General features: G+C 36.1%; 1 protein-coding gene across 1 annotated transcript in view; it reads right to left on the reverse strand.

Annotated features, from left to right (window-relative positions):
* STX18 (syntaxin 18) overlaps positions 1-12,017 on the reverse strand; it is a 66,166-nt gene that overhangs the window by 32,385 nt on the left and 21,764 nt on the right. The gene's annotated exons all lie outside the window — the stretch shown is intronic.

Raw genomic sequence — 12,017 nt, forward strand, 5'->3', positions numbered from 1 at the left:
CAGCARGACAGTGAACAGTTTGTGCCTGACCTCAAGCAGTTTCTCTGTCATCTGATAATCATTCCTGGAGGAAATATCCATATCTAATAGATTCTGGATTTGCACTTCATTACAGATACATTTTCCTGTAAATGTATTTGCTTCCCTTAAYAAAAGCTGCTCCAAAGACCCTTTTAAATGGAAAGATGAAAAACTCCTAAAAATCTCAAAAAATTTTTGAAAACTTTAGTTTAATGTAAAAGATCTGATGTAGCATAGGATGCTATTTATCTTAGAAAATGGATGAAACTACAGAAGTCTAATTTGAATTAACCCCAGAATGAGATGTCTACCAATATGACTTCTTTAGGAAGTCTTGAAAGAGAGACACACAAGAGGGGGGAAAATAACATATATTACTGGTACCTTATTTCAAGGGCAAGGGGGAACTTTCCTACAGCATATTCTCTAATATTTATTAATAATTCAGTGTAAAAAAGAAAAAAGCATGCAAGGAATTTTACATAATAGCTGTTTTGGTTTACAAAAACAATAAATGTAGTTTACTGCACGTATCTGGGAAAAAACATCAGAGGCTGCTCAAGTCTTAAAATCCTATTTTCATGCAAATGTTCCTTGTAATTAAACAAACAAAAAGCCACAGAGAAAGACTACAAAATAGTTTGRATAAATAGAAGATTAATTCCCCCAATTATTTTTTCAAAAGATCAGCAGCTCTTTGAAAAAAATAAGAGGAAAAACATACTTAGTAAGACCTCAATGATTTGTACAATAAAAAGTGTTTCCTTTTTGCAAATATATGTGCATRCATTTCACTATTATCTTTTGCTCCATTTCCTTTTTATTACAACTCACGGTGTCAGAGCAGAATTTTCCCAGGTTTCATGTTTAAAGTCTTTCATATGATTAACAGAGGGTGAAATGCCTTCCCATTCGTATCAAACACTTTTGTTAGCATCTTCAGTAGATTCGAAGTTTTCTGCACATTTTTTACCACTGTCATAAGCAGTAAGAAGAGCAATACTTAAATCACTGCTCAAAATCATTGCGGCACAAAGAGTCAATTAAACCATTCTACAGATGTCCCCTCTCATTGCCACTGGAGCTTATTTTTCACATACCCAATCTCTTCCTCAGCTCAGACTTGGCATGCTGTGATATTTGCTTAAGACGTATATTAAGCTTGACTCCAAAAGCAAAACATTTCAAAACAGTCATACAGTGTTTCAATAGAACAATAACACTTAATAGGCAGAAAAAAAAAGTACAAAAGAATACAAAGAGTAGAAATGTAAAATAAGAGACACTTAAAATATTTACATTAATATGCAAACAAACATTAAGTTCAAACATAAATTAGCAAAAATATATAAGTAATAAATCTTAATATTGYAATAGCTACAATTTAGGAGTGATTAACAAGCAGAAAGAATCAGAATGACAAGCAAGAACACTGTCTTACAGTAATTAATTCATCTAGTCACAAAGAGCATTCTATTTAGGCTAAAATTGTCATCGTGTGTTTGAATTGCACTGACCCCACTTTGCCTCTCCTTCATTTGTAAAGCTATTTTCATGAATTTAGAATGACACTATTATGCCCATACTTGCATCAAGCTCTTAGTTCCCAAGATTTGCATCAGAAGTGAAACTTCTTGTTCTACTTTCCCTCAAACCTTAACAGCAACYTCTGTGATCTTGTGCTGATGCTGTATCTCTTCTGCCTTTTCTTACCATGAGCTACTGGCATAGTTTTGACTTAAATTTCTCTTTACCATATGAAAATAATTAAGTAATTTCATGAGAAGTAAGGTCTCRCTAGGTTAAATAAATAGAAAGCTGTTTTTATCAAACAGCTAGCCAATGTTTTGGGTACAGTGCTTCATCTTCTACAGACTCAAATATCCATGAAGATACAAACAAAAATTGTGAAGAAACCTCCAGGCTCATCAATCTGTATTTACTCCGGATTATCACAAGCACACTATATATTCTTCATGAAGTTATCATGCTTCATTCTAAAGATAATAAAGTATATTCCTGTTCCAATTGAACGGCTGTATTAGACTCTTACTGCCCATTATTACGAATAAGRACCTTTTAATTTGCAGGTTTACTAATTACTAACTTCCATCCATCTGTTCTTGTCTCAAAACAGTTCTTTCAGTTAAGAACTCTTCATCCTTCCATGTGTGCTTTTGCATTTACAGACCCTAATCCTACCTCCCCATAACCTTTGTAAGCCCCAAAAGAACAAAAAAGGTTTCTACTCATAAGATACTTCTGAAGCTCCCTAATCATTCTCATAACTTTTCTTTGCATTTGCTCTAGTTCGCATCGAACCTTTTCCAAGGTAAATGATGAGAGGTGCATACACTGGTGTTCATACTTTGCATGAGATGGAAATATCTTTTCTTCCATCATTTTCATTTATTACTCTCTATTGTATTCTTGGTTTTGGTCCCTAACTGTATATTCTACTGTTCAATTTCTATTTTCTCCCTCAAAACTCCAGATCTCAGAGTCGTTCAGCGCTTCCGGCAACGTATCTTGCACCTCTCTCCTCCCTCTCAGCATTCCCTCACCAGGAAGTTTTACTAGATCAATGTAGATTTTCTTAAAGTATCAAGACAGTAGAACACATTCTATCTTTAGTGAGATAGTAAGTCATACTGCATTATAATCATAATATTTACCTATTTTTCCCCCTTAAAATCTTTTCTGAAGTCTTGAATATTTGTGTGTCAGACTAAAAGGTCTGCTGATGCCGTAATTAGTTCTCCTCTGCTGACAAATACAGCCATTAAATTTGCTGTCTTCTTATCAGATCGTACCATCTCCAACTCAATGAATTTTTGTTAAAAACAACTACCTTCAGATTTGTGATTTCTCAAACTCACTTTTTCTGAACTCTGCCTAGAAATTATTTAATAACCATGATTTGCCTGCATTAAAAGTCTCAGATTTAGCCTCCATCTTATTTGTATGAATTTCCACTTCCACACTCTGGTTCCTAGTACATATCTCACCTTTACCCTGCTGGGCCATGGCTTCTTCCTTACTGAAAACAGAGAAAGTATTAAGTTAGTTTGGAGACCATACTATCCTTACTCTGTACTCCATCTGCACRACAAAACTACTTTTTTGCTATTTCTCCTTTTATTTACATAGCTAGAGAATATTTTAAGGTTTGTTTTTTTCATCAGTATTAGTTAACTTATTGTGAAATGTGGCAAACCTGACTTTATCCATACAAAGCCTTCCCTTCTGCAACAGTTTTCTTGACTGATCAGCCTCCCTCCCTCCCTCTCTCTCTCTCCTTTTTTCTCCCTGTAGCCTTTTTGTGCTAATTTTTTTATATCTTCTCTAATTACTCTTTCAAGTCGACCTGGAGCAATCTTAAATCTCACTTGCATTTCAGCCTAACCATTTTTCACTCCATTCACACATCCATCACAACTGCAACTTCCCATTTGTTGTAAATGTCATTTTCAAAATGATTTTGCCACCAGTCTACACAACCTTCACGAGAATGGATGAAGGCAATTTGAAGACTAAGCACACATCCGTGTAGTGGCTTCTTGTCATGGTTTCAATCCTCTGCCTCTGGAAATTAGCTTTCTTCCTCTCTGAAAGACTGGAGCAGASAAATGAGCCTCTCTTCCAACCTTCAAATAAAGAAACATTCCCCTTTCTCCTCTGAAGGGATAGGAGGGCTTAAACAGATGCCCTTCATAGTTGCAGCACTTAAAGTTGCAATACTTAAAGTTTTATTGGTAGGAACTTCTGAACATAACTGACAGCTTTATGAAAAACATKGGAATGAACTACATTTTCTTCCAATACTGTCAACATTTTTTATACTAAGAACATGTTTTCAAGTATGTACTTACTACCAGGATACTAAAGGCTACACTCCTTTTGACAATGARGATTACTTGCAATATCTCAGACTTTTCCTCACCCCTGCCCACACTCTGCTGTTTGGCACTGCCTTGAGTATGAGCTCCATAAACCACAACACTACAAAGATTTAAACTAAATTAATCTTTAGGAAAGGCGGGTAATAATGGTTATGTAAAGCTAACTAATATAAATGATCTGTTTTTTCATTCAGCCCCCCAAATACCTGTATCAACCCAATGGACAGAACCAGTTGGATAGCACCAGTAGGGCACTTCCTAAGATAGGTCTGCCATCAAAGAAGGTWTATTTAATTATAACTCAAGAAATTTAAAATGATAACTTAAAGCTCAGATACAAAAGTTAGAGGCTTCAGCAGCTCCAGTTGTAAACAGTATTTGGACTGCGGTTTCTTACATGAGGTACTACACTTTGAGAAAAGTTGAATTAGGAACTAAAGGCCTAATTTTTTGTAGAAATCATACATGACAGCAGTGATCATTATGGTGTTCATAAAGCTCAAACTTAAGTATGTGGCAGTATAAACTGGTCAACAGGAAACAGAGAAAGTTATAAAGCCTGACATCTTGGCCACAGCTGCCAATATCAGACTCTACAACGCATAAGCATCTCCTTTCTGCCAACAGCCAAAGCCACAGTCATTCTACCAGTGGTACCAGCACCAAAAGCAGCAGTACGATCACTCTTCTTTGCAACCCACAGCCTGAAAAGTTTTAAAGCCGTATCTTTCATCTCCAGGAACTGTCCTCATCAGAATGAGGTGTTGTGTTTTGAGAACATTTTCCCATTTCATCAGTTTGCAAAAGGGAATACAGAATAAATTATTTCATCAAGAATTAGCAGTGAAGAGCACAACTCTAGCTTAAAGACAAGAATACCCATCTAGAAAAATGAAGATCTGGAGTCCAAGCTGTGGATCTACAAGATAAGGTGAACCACTGCAGGAGCTTCTTCCTCCACAAAGCAGAAGGCTTTCAATTTCTTCTACCATCCAGCTTGCTGCCCCTCACTCCCAATCACATGCTCCTGCCTAATTACCCTGCATAAACTCTGGTACTTGTTAGAACCATCTATGAGCTTATTCAGCCTACTACCTTTAGAAAAGAATAACCCAGAAAAAAAAGGGAGTTTTTGTACATCTGAAGTAGTATGCATCAAAGTAACTTGCTTCTGTTGTTGCAGCATGTTATAATTATCTCATATAAGAAGTGCACCACAAGATCAAGACCAACAATTTCAACCAAAAGCAGTTAGAAGCCTGTCCTTATTGGGACRATAAATCTTTGCAACCAATCAAACTTTGTAGTGAATTTGTTTTACCTTTTGCTAAGCTATTTGCTGTAGGATTACAAAAAAGTTAAATTAAAAATAAGGGAAAATAGTAATTCTAGAAAAAGGAAAAATAGTAATTCTAGAGCATTACAGCAACTTTCAAATGTGATTCTTCAACAAACTGAATTCTAAAGAATCATAAAATCAAGCGCATAGATCTTGGTGATACTTACAAACTCCCAAGCGCAGTACTGGTAGTGAAAACCTGATTTGGAGTGAAGAAGTAGCAACCATCCACTCGGTGGCAACAAAAATGTCAGCATTTATGCAAGTAAAAAAATRCTCTCTGTACATTCACATTAAACTCTGTAAGGTAACTTCTCAAAGTTACTTTAGGTGTCAGTGTGCACTTCTAAAAATTTATCTTCATTGTTGACAAGATCTTTAATGCATATATCTGTTTTGTTGACATTACAGGTTTTTAAGCAACTCTTATTAAAATGTAAAAGCAAATATTGCATCTAATGCAAGTTCAACACAAAAAGAAGCTGTGAATGGTTGCCATCTGCTACCGCAGGTGGCACGCACGGCTCTACTTATACTTGTGGCCTTCACCAGAAATGCTGGATGTTCTTCTGTTTGGAGATTTTTCTTACGACTTAGAGCAGGATATATTTTTAAATAAAAAAAGAAACAGGAAAGCATTCCCTACAAAGGAGCAACAGCATACGCTCTAGAACAAAGACCCCAATGATGTTTCTTTCAGTATCTTAGCAATATATACATTTCTTTCCACTCACAACAAAGAATTGATCACTCATGAAACAGTAGGTTCCAATTTGCATACGTTTAACCACCGCAAGCAGCAGCAGCATTGTTTACGATTAAAATGATTGGGGTAGGTTCCCGTGACATATTGTAGGAAGAATTCTCCAGCGCTGAATGGTCGTTTTCACYGAACAAACACAGCGTTTTATCGAGTTCACTCTTCTATTAGAGCAACACAAAACTATTTACTGCTATAGTCCGAATGGTACACTTTGTACTATATTTTAATTTTGAATTTTTCAAAAGTGTACTTTGTTGAAGAAAACTTTAAAACACTTAAAAGCAAAACATAATAGATAGACTTTTGTAAAAGCTGTAAGAGACACTGCATTTGTTGATTCAGCAGTATTGGCACAGACTACTGATGGAAGTGTCTTATTGACTAAAAAAAAAAAAAAAACAAAGTAAAAAATAATGTTTTATGTTTGATTTTTTAATATGCGTAAAAAAGCCTGATCCTCAAAGATCTTGTCTGAATAAATCCCTTTTATAGATTCATGAAAATGTCTCAATATTTTACAAATACTTTTCAAAAGAATAGAAAATTTTAGATTGTTGTTCTTGTAATATTAATATCAATGTAGTTATYGTTGTTTTTAAATCCTATATGCACAGTGCATCTTAACATATCCACTGCATATTTCAGATGAAATTACCAGATGTACAGGGACTGTATGTTTCAAACTTAAAAACCCCTTAGTCTCAGTAGTACTAGGAGATGTGGCAACGGACATAATAAAAAACTATTTTTTTTAATTGCAAAAAGCCTGTTTCTAAGCATCTAGCATAAAAATTCTCATTTTCTAGCTGAACTTTTCCACGGTTAGTGCATGCAACAAAGGCAAGTGTTTCTTGAAATCTGCAATGAAATCTAGTGAACAGGATACTATAAATACAAAACCAGTTTATATCAAACATATTTTAAAATAAATGTGGGCTCTTACCTAGATTATTAGAGTCAAGACAGACTAATTTGGAAGGGTTTGATATGGAARTGACTCACATGGAGAACTTTCTCACTAAGAACTACCTTGGATTTAATAGGAATTATGAACTTTTAAAAAAATTTACATATGAAAGCCCAGATTCCACACAGCTTCCATTTGTGTTTTATTTTGAGCACTACAGGCCTAACGAATTCACACAGGTTTCTGCAGGATTGGTGCCTAAGCGCAAACAAAACTTTGTCCGTACTATTAGCTGGACTTCTACATACACATTTCAGAAATTAGAACCTTCAAAAGACTAAACGATATAATTCCCCRCTACAACGGCAAGCAACAAAGATTAAACTCAAATGCTCAGCTTCAGCTCCAAATTTCCTTAGTAGTGTGAAAACAGGAAGTTTTTGACGGTTACTTATTTCTAGTCCGTTAGGTGGTGCTGTCCTATTTGGATTTACTTGCAGAGGAATATTACGTAGCCTCCAAATGACAACTGGCCAGTTCTCAGATGATCTGTCTCTSGAGGGTATACATTTGGTTTAAGTTTCCACTGTGACTGTTACAGCCACTAGAACAGGTCACGCAGATCAATTGCTCCTGCAATCTGAAACCCAAAAGCGCAAATAATATCTAAACAACGGCACGGGGGTGGCCGGGCCCTCAGCCGGGCGAGCGGAGGGCCAGAGACAGCCAGCCTGGCTACCTCGCCTCTCCGGAAAACTGCTACTTAGTCCAGCTGCTGCTTTACCTCTGCACATAGGTTACACCAGCAGCAATGTGCAGGGAAAAGTTTAAGTTGCATTTTATTAGTTACCTTGCTTTCAAAGCAAAGCAATTACGATAACCAAGGCATGCATTAAATTAGTAAGTGCATGGTATGTAGGTGTAGAGATGTTCAGAATCAAATGAATTTTTCTGAAAGTCATGAAAACAAAGCTCAAGGCATTTTGACTCTTCCAAGGTAGAGATGGTACATAACTTAGAAAAGATTAGAAATATTTTTCAGGTGTTTAATATTGAAATGTTTTTCTAATTTAAAATAATACATTATTTTCTGCTTGGGTAAGACAAATAAGATTTAAGGCAATCACTACCAAATTTGCATTAGCCACCATCAGATAGTAGAAGACAGCACCTATTTGCAGAATTTCACAAACAGCATTCAGCCACTATTAAGAAATACAGTATTTCTCAGCTGCATTAAGCAGCAAACTCCATTTCCTAATGTCTGATCAACAGTAGAAAATGCTGCATTTTGTTTAATATCAAACTGGCAAAAATGAATGATTAAAAAAGCAGTCTTGCACAGCAAGAAAAAAAAAGGCTTAGTTTTACTGGAAACATTTTTCATACTTTAATTCCTGTTTTACTATGCATTTATTTATATGTACTGCCTGCAGTTTGAAAATTCTAACTCATCTTGGTTTTTACTTCTCTTAGTTCACATTCTAAATATTCAACCTTTAAAGAACACTTCCAATGTGGACTTGACCATTTTGATTTTTATTCATTGTTTATTATATAAACTGAAAAAAATGGTGATAAACAACTCACTATCAGACCAAAGTTTCAAATTTTATCTGGCTATATATTTCTTAAGGATAGCTTATTGATGCATGGGTAAGATTTGGCCCAGTACATGATGAAAAGACTATTTCTGGAATTTTCTGGCACAATCACATACCATTTCTATGCCAAAGATTTTAAAACTTTTTAATAAGCGTAAAGCAAAACTAAAACCTAACAGCTGGAAAGCTCCAGTTCCCCACTGACCATAATAAACACTGAAATCACTCAGTATTATCACYAGATTTTGGTTTTATTGGGGTGTTATTTGGAGGTGGGATTGYTGCGTTTTTTTAAAATGTGCGTATTATTTACAGCAAACTCCAACTGTACAGAAAACTATTTTGAAGCTACTGAATTTTTTAAAGATTGAAATTATCACAGTGTATAATTTCATAGCCATTTAATAGGATAAGTACCTAGAAACATTGAAGTTTCTATTCTGAATCACAAAACTGCAATACATGTGTAATTTCAGATAAAGAGGGCTATATTAATTTTGTTATTGTTTTCTTAAGCCTTGCAGGAATACACTGGTTTGATATCTGCCTCTATAGAAGTGAATGTAAATATTCTGAAAGAGATCTGTAAAGGATCAAAAGGAACAAAAGATGACCTATAGAAAAAAAAATAAAAGTAGATTTTCTAAACGGTAAAATCATGCTACATGTTTTTATTTAACTAGTCTTCATTTATTCTCCCTATGGCAACAAACACTTTCAACAAAAAAGCAACATCTGATCTTAATAAAACTTACCATTTCCCTTTTTCTTGTTTATTGTCCAACTCTAATCATAACTTTCCTTAACGTTTATATTTTCACACAGTCATCCAAAACCTCATTGACTAAAATATAAACCCCACAACAATTGTGGGGAATGTTTTGGTTGAGAGATAAAAGTAAACTGGTCAAAATGCATATTTGTAATAATTGGCCTTTACTATTGCTGTTCAAAACATTCCAGTTACATTTCAGTAACTGCMTTCAACTTTGCTAGTGTCTTTCTGAGAGATTTTTCTCATCACTTGATCTCACAGTCTAAACCCATTTAGTGTTAAGTATTCTTGACTCAAATACGTTTTACAATATAAAAACGTTCCCAGTCTCATTTAGTACACATACGGTAATAAAAGGTTACTCTACCTGAATATCATTACGAAATTCAGAATGCAAGTTTTTACAGTACAATTCATAGAGACTTACCCGTGCACATGCTTAACCCAGGCTCCGAATTGAATCAACTCCGGCACAAGTCACCACAGGGCACAAAAGCAGCTAAGCRTTTGGCATCAGCCGTGCAGGCTTACTCCCTCTGCCCGAGTCGTGGCAGAGGCAGGTCCTCACCACGAAMACACCGAGGCGGCCATTAGTTCCCATGGAATTTGCTGCACGTTTAGAGCGCTAATTTCAGTAAAAGTAGAGCTGTATCTCCAAACCGTACGAGCAGGTGGTTACGGGGGGCACGAACGCACACGCGGCGCCCAACAGGAGCGCGCGGCCGTGAGACGACAACACCGCCCRAAGGAAGAACATTAACGAAAGCATTAAGCGAATGGCTTTTAGCCCRTGGCATTTTATATCGAAACAAATCCAACTGTAAGGCATCTCTGGGATATAAGACTTCTACAATGTAGTCCTCAGTGTATGTTAAAAAAGAAAACAACCACCACCATCACCAACTCGAAATGGTCAGTCTTCACGCTACTGCGGAAAGACCAGTGGGCCACCGAAACTCTTAACTGTTACACTGCCTGTAACAGTCCGTCCAGAAGTACATCAGAAGTACCTATAACTGCAATTTCTCTCATTTATACTGTCCTGCAAGATTTTCACTATTAGCTTCCTCATTCTGAATCATGGAAGTATTTTAGCTTTTTAAAACCACAAGATAACAACCCAGGTACAAACCAAATACGTTACTGCACGCTACACATCACTCTTCCAGAAATATTAACCTGTGGTGCAGCTGTTCATAGGATACCAGTGATATTACTTAGTATCTTTCTTCAGTGCCACACTTCTTTCAGGCCGTCTCCATTTGAGTACTACACTTTCAGTGTATTTAAAGCAAAACACCTATATAGTGTCACAGCACCTAACTGACACAGCACTTCACTCTGTCTCAAAATCCTACCAATTTGTCAAACACAGCTCTGGGGTTTCAGCAGCATTTTGTGTCACTGTCATTTTTCTGGATTTCCATCATCAATACAATACCGTTCTTAGTACAAAAATCCTTTCATTGCATTTCAATACCTTCCATTTGTTATGCAGATGTAATATTTTTTGATGCTTTTGCTTTATCATTTGTGTCAGATAATCAATTTCTTCTCCACGAAATCACAAAAAGGACTGGACAAAGAAAATGTGCAGTCTGAGATGAAGAGGTTATGATGCCTTACCTAAAAAACATGCACAGATCAAGGGCAACAGTGAGTAAACAGATGTGCTAGAAAAGGAGGTAATTCTGTACATGAAAAAGATTGTATACAGATCTTTGTCTAAAGATTTTTATCCTAGCAAGTTCTTTACGGTATCAGCAGAAAAGTTAAGAAAAAGGTTTTAAAATTCCCCCTGCACAATGCAACAGGAAATTCCAGGACCTAGATTCATCTATCCTAAACCTTAGGAACCTACCAGGCTGCCTAGTCACCCCAATTCCTTAAGTAGACAATGAGAGAAGCACTTCCAGAGGCTATTCAGACCTTCGGTAAATGTACACAAAGTCTCTACATCAGGCAATGACATCGTCTCTTATCAAATGAAGGGAAAAAAAACAAAGAAACAAACAAAATCCCTTCTTCARCCCTGGGGAAAATAACTCCTTTCCACCATTCCCTGCAACGGCGGCAACTTTGGCTAAACTGAGGTGAGGAAAACAGCAACAGCAAAACCATAAATAAAACATACAAACATACCAAACAGGGATAGTAAGAGAGAGTCTGATGGAAACCATCAAGTTTGTTGATATTACTGTTCCCTCCAGCCACCCCCATCTTAGGTAGCAGAAGTGCCTTTTAAACAGCGATTAAGGCAAATTGTGACAGGTTTCAACTCCACAGCAAAGGCCAAAAGCTTATCGGAGCACAAGGTGGCTTGAAATCCTCGTTGAGCACGAAGGCACCTTACTTTGTTCCTTTTTGTTTTAAAAATGAGTTCTGACCAGGGATATCAGCCTTAAAAAAAAAAAAAAAAAAAAAAAAAAAAAAAAAAAAAAAAAGGCAAGGGGAAGAAGAGGGAGCAATTTCTCCTTGAGGAAATTACAGTAGATAGTCATGCAGAAATATCTCCCAAGGAAGTACTTTCAAAATTCAGGGGCAGTAAGATCAGTTCTAGCTATAATTAAAACGGGAAATCAATGTTATTCTTTCACATGTGAGTAATGCTGTCAATTCAAAAGTGTATTTTTAATCAGTGAAAGCAGCAACTCTTGACAAGAATTCAGCTGTGAATTAAGACACTATTTTCTTCTCCCTCTAAGC

This window comes from Rhea americana, unplaced genomic scaffold (assembly GCF_003343005.1).
Source record: "Rhea americana isolate MKP2758 unplaced genomic scaffold, rheAme1 scaffold_30, whole genome shotgun sequence".
NCBI lineage: Eukaryota > Metazoa > Chordata > Aves > Rheiformes > Rheidae > Rhea > Rhea americana.